The 6000-nt window shown below is 33.3% G+C and overlaps 1 long non-coding RNA gene across 4 annotated transcripts in view; it reads right to left on the reverse strand.

The window, feature by feature from the left end:
- Positions 1 to 3890, reverse strand: part of LOC133799279 (uncharacterized) — a 52492-nt gene extending 48602 nt beyond the window's left edge. For 3 of the 4 annotated variants that reach the window (XR_009876401.1, XR_009876400.1, XR_009876397.1), the window contains exons 1-3: positions 3518 to 3890; positions 2920 to 2987; positions 2565 to 2627 (exon numbers count right to left, since the gene is read on the reverse strand). This is a non-coding gene — a long non-coding RNA (uncharacterized LOC133799279). Of the gene's footprint in view, positions 1 to 2564; positions 2628 to 2915; positions 2988 to 3517 lie in introns of all 4 variants that reach the window. The other variant, XR_009876399.1, reaches the window with a different exon arrangement.
- Positions 3891 to 6000: the final 2110 nt, after the last annotated feature.

Below are 6000 nucleotides of genomic sequence, written 5' to 3' on the forward strand. Positions count from 1 at the left end.
TGCGACATGGGCGTAGAACTCGGGGTTGAGGTTCTAACTGATCAACTTGGCCTGGGTCGACTTGGCCTGGGTCAACTATCCCGGCGGGACTTATGAGTCCCGCCTTGCCTCTTTCTGACGTTAACGTTGGTTGTAAAAAGGGGTAGTCGAGCCAAGACCTCCTCAATTTGCTTGTTTGTTTTGGCTAGATGGCTCCTCAAATGCATGTTCTCCAACTCCACCGTAGTCAAGTAATCCGGGTTCGGATTCGGTGGTAGAGGCGTTGAACTTCTAGTGTCGTCGTGGCCCATCGGTTGCTTTCCCGACCGCTGCTGAATCTCTGAGTTTTGTTCATCGGAAACAGCGGTATGGTGAGCCTCCTGCCCACCATGCTTATCCATTTTGTTACCGTGCCTTGAACGAGTGACCACCATGATGACTTTGTTCTGAATCTTTTTCAATAGCACTAATTTGCAGCTCTCAATGAAAGCACCAAACTGTTGACGTGGTTTTTCGCCAACAGTGAATTACGTAATTAGCTTGAATAGATTAGTGCTTAATGATAAACCGTAATAAGGAAAATAACACTTAGGGATGCTAGAAATGAAAGTTCAAGAACACTCGTTCCTTTTTACGTGGTTCGGAGGCTAAAATCCCCCTAGTCCACGAGTCGATATTATTATTGTATATCTCTCTATATTTTGGCAGGGTATTTACATTACAGAGAAAAAACCCAACCTCTTTCCTTACCCAAGGTCTTGGTATTTATAGAAGAACCATCCCAGGATAGGTGTTGGGGTCATCACGTGAATACAGATCCTTCCTGTGACCTGTCTTACACAAATGATGAATATTACAATTTACATTAAGGTATGGTCTAATCATTAGGTATAACTAATCATGGGTCGTCTGGCATAATCGGACATGTGATGTCTGATCATGCATGTTTATGTTACGTGTCCGAGAATTCAGGGATAAACGGACATGTGATGTCTGATCACGCACGTTTATATATAACATATCCAGGTTTATAAAGGTTCCTGGAAATGGCAGATCTTTAGTGTACCCCGACCTGAACATAACGCCAGCTCGCGTATAGGACGTTGTGCTTCATATGCGTCTCTAGCTCGTGTCTTATTGCTTCGTATTCATCAGCTCGTGTTATTTACCTGGGGAGTCGCACTGCCTTCGCAGAGGAAATATGAACTCGTGGATCATCTAGTACTGTTCTTGGCTAGCCAGTTGTACTTGAGCTGCCTCAAAAGACCCGGGCTGAAATATCAGGACGTACAGTTATGATTCCTTAATGTCGTCCAACTCTTATCGATCGGCATCTACGATACATAAATAAACAACAATTAAAAATTATTGACTATGTATGTGTGTGCCCTAATCCATCTTTTCACTCCACTTTTATAAGGGTAAATAACCTATCCCATTCAGATTTGTAATATACATATAATTTAATCTACACTCTTAAAATTGTATCGTTTATGTAAAAAACTCGGCAGCACCTCCCTATGGTTCTCATAAGTGGCAGACTAAAATTAAGTTTTCCCTCTTACGAGAATAAATAAGGAGACACATATTGAAATCTCTATTAACGAAACAATCAAATGAGTAATAGATCAAATTATAGGTACACAACAAATCCAAACTATCCATGCAGACACATGTCGTCTTGGATAATTCGGAGAAGCATATTTAAGAGTTCTTACTGACTCAGCCTCTCCGAACGGGTCTAAGGCTTTTTGTGATTAAAAATAATTAAGAAAACATTATCACTAGGTGATAATATGTAAAACTTCTATCCTACCTTTGGTGATCAAATTTTATCACCAAAGAAAAGCAACAAAAGATGAAATATTTTTTAACTCTAATTGTTTTATGATGTCTTATAAAATCTTATGATATTATATTATAATTTTGTAATTTGTTTTGAAATTATTTATCTAATTTTTTAATTTATTTTTAAATTACTAAATTTCTTATTATTGAATAAAAATATATTTTTTTATTTATTTTTAAATTACAAAATTTGCTAATATTAAATTAGATTATAATTTTTTAATTTATTATGAAATTATTTATCTAATTTTTTAATTTATTTTTAAATTACTAAATTTCTTAAATTAAATTATATTTTTGTAAATTATTTATCTAACTTTTAATTTATTTTTAAACTACTAAATTTGATAATTAGTTAAATTAAATTATAATTTTAATATTAAATTAAATTATTTATCTAATGTTTTAATTTATTCTTTAATTTATTTTGTTAATTCTAATTATTCAATGTTTTATTTATTATATTATTATTTATTTAGTCGTCTAACTCTACCAAAATTTCAGCAGCATAACATCTATATTCTAACATATCCCAAAAATTTAAAACCCTGTAAAAAACACTCAAAAAATTTCCAGAACATTCACAATATACATATTATTAATCAAATTCAAATACTAACACATGATACAATTTTATACACATATATAAATATATCACTAAACACATCTTACTTTCTACACACATTCACATATTAATTAAATTAATTAAACTAATAACATAATTAAAAAATAATTACCTTGATGCCACAAAATTATAAATACCCCAAAGACCGAATTTTCAAGAGATACTCCTTCAATTTCTACACAAAATCAACCCAAATAATTAAATTTAAACAAAATTAAATCAACTTATATCAATTTTTGGGTATGATTGTTTTGATAGAAAAAGTATTCTTTTTTTAACATTAAAACCAACCCATATAATGATTTCCCAGATTTTGGATTGTGGGTTTTATTTATTGGTGATTGGAAATTTTTCTATCTATTGCATCTTTTTCATTTTGAAAGCTAATGTTTTTATCAAAGAGAACCTGGCGAACACATAATCAAAATAAAGGTATGAAATTTCAAATTTGGTATTCACTTACAAACCTCAAATGCCCCTCAAATGCTTTGGTTGAGCTCAGTAAGCCTTTGTGTCAATTTGTCCATGCTTTGTACTGAAAATGTGATAACAAAATTACATCTCAGGAAAACCAAATAAATCAAAAACAAAATTTCGGACCAACCAATGATTACCCAGAAATTTTTTTGTCAAATTCCAACAACCAAAATATTATACATATATCAAATAAAAAAAAACTCAAACTTTCGGCTGGACATATATAATTTAATCATAGTTTTTCAAATACAACCCAAATAATTTGTACATATATAATTTAATCCCAGTTTTTCAAATACAACCCAAATCATTTAATCACACATTTATATATATATATATATATTATACATATATATATATAATCAGTGGGTGGGTTTCGGGTTATATATACTATACATATATATATATAAAATGAGTGGGTGGGTTTCGGGTGATACATATTATACATATATATATATATAGAATATGGATTAGTTTTATTTATATATTATACATATATATATAAATACATATATATATATATATAGAATATGGGTTATACATATATATATTATATATCAAAATATATATTTAGAATATGGGTGTTACCTGTGTTGCGTCCGAGAGACAGAGGGAAGGAGCCGACCATCTGGAGAGAGAGCCGAGAGGGTATCGCCGACAGTTTGGAGAGAGATCCAAGAGGGTGTCGACCGTTTGGGAGAGAGACCCAAGAGGGAGTCCGAGCATAAGGGAGAGAGAGCCAAGAGGGGAAGAGGGAAGGAGGGAAGCAAGGGGCGCGGCTGGGAATTTGAAGCTCTGAAAAATTTCAGAGAGAAAGGAGGGAAGGAGAAGAGGCGCAGCTGAGAATTTGACAGAAATGGAGAAGAGGTTAGGTTATTTTAACAATATTATGGGTGATATGTGTTGCCCCTAATATTATAACATGTGCCAAAATTAATCTTGTCAGGGGCGATGTGTCAGAATATTAGGGGCGACACATGTCGCCCCTAATATTTAGAGCTACTGCCAAAAATGATATATATCAGGGGTTATGTGTAAGAATAGTATTAGAGGCGACTGCTACCCTGTTGCCCCTGATATTGCCACTTTTAGTGGGGACATAGTATCCCCTCATATTGTCGCTCCTAAAATTGGTCTTTGTTGTAGTGATATTATAGGGTATTTAAAGGCATGAGCCTCCATAGGAAAAAGAAGAATAAGATTGATCATAATTGCACAGATGATCGTTGACAAAAATTTAGATGAAAATGAGTGATCTCCAACTTGGAGGGAGAATATGGTCTTAATTTGTATATATACCTTTATTTTTTATGAGTACAGGCCCTAGAAATTGATCTTTAATATTCATTCGACTAGTTAAAGGTTTTGTTTTTTATTTATAAATTGGGTTCTTGATAATTCAAGAATTTGTTTTCTATTTTATTAGTTAACTAATCACAAGCGTATAATTCTCATATACCATTTGTTTCCAAATTTGTGGCTCAATGTGCCTTTCTATTTTGCATCGCTGACTTTGATTTTAGATTTTTCTACTAGTGCTATGATTTAACTGATTTTATTGTTCTGTACAGTTGCTGCTCTGTTAGACAAAGGCAAGTTATTGAAGGTGGCAGATTGCTCAATATCAGCTTTGGAGCCCCTGGAAGGAAGGTGTGGCAAGGAAAAATGTGGTTTCACTATTGGCCAAGTAAGTTAGTCATCTTTGGACAACATAATCACTTAAGTTAGTCAAGTCTTATTGTGATTTCAGTTCATTTTATAGCAGTATTTTATTTTACTAATATTCAGGGAACATATGCGTTATATATACAAAGGTCATGTCTCTTGCAGCATCATTTGTTGCCATGGTACAAGATCTTTGTTCTTTTTGAAACAAACATATAGGAGCTATCTAGGCTAGGAACAAGCTCTCTATGCTCAGTTCATTTTTGGTAAATTAATTTTATATGTGATGATTTTGCTTGATTCAATAGAGGCATCTTGGTTGGTTGTCTTCAATGTTTCTATCTTTTAATTTGGGGACTTATTCATCCATGGTGCAACTTTATAGTAAGATTTTCTACTTTTAGTGTTGCTTAATTATATATTGGTTTTCATTGGCTCAATGCTAGTTCTGATTTTTGACATTTACTAAAATACTTTATGCCAAATTATATGGGCAAAAATAATAAAGAAAAATCCAAGTGACTAATACAATTATTGATTCAGTGACCATGTCATTATGATTTGTTTATATATATATATATATATATGTTGACGCCGTTTTTCATCAACTTAAATTGTAGAGCAATTAAACAATAAAACAATGAAGCAAATGAATAATGAGGAAAAACAAGAGGATTTTTACGTGGTTCAACAGTTAATTCTGCCTAGTCCATGAGTCTATGTTATTAAGACTTGGGAGTTTTCTGGAAATTCTTCAAAGATGAATTACCCAGAGTTTTCTCTCCAGAAAACCAAAAATCTATCCTTTACAAGTGGCGATTCCTTCTCTATTTATAGAGAAGGTTGCAGAATTCATTCCCACATATTTCGGGAACATATTATGTAAATCAATTGAAATAATGATATTAAATGCATTATCTCCTATATACACGGAAACGTCCCATGAAGATCGGGAACGGATAACAAATTAAATGATATCCCTTAAATATTGGTATTGCACAACAATAAACATGTTCACACGTAATGGGCTATCCCAAGTGATTCATCAGATCTTCGAGATCAGCAATTGGCATTGAGTCTGTCAAGACTTATGGGTCATTCACGAGCTTGTCACCCAACTTCATGCTTTGCTCTGGATAGTTTGCACTTCCCTAGCTTGAGCTATCCTGCCTGAAGGCAATTGATGAAAAATATATTTAAGTGTCATGTCATTGCCCATCGCGAGCTCAGAGAATATTCGAGGTTACACATCCTCGAGGTCGTTGTTTTACTTCAGAGAGGTTGAACAGTTGGACCATATGATGTCTTCATACATTTTGAGCTCACACCTGACGAGCCTAGTTTTCGGGGTCATAACTTCTTATCTCAAAATATGGGTGGAACATTTTGCCCCCTCAAAAGTGTCA

This window comes from Humulus lupulus, chromosome 9, assembly GCF_963169125.1.
Source record: "Humulus lupulus chromosome 9, drHumLupu1.1, whole genome shotgun sequence".
Lineage (NCBI taxonomy): Eukaryota > Viridiplantae > Streptophyta > Magnoliopsida > Rosales > Cannabaceae > Humulus > Humulus lupulus.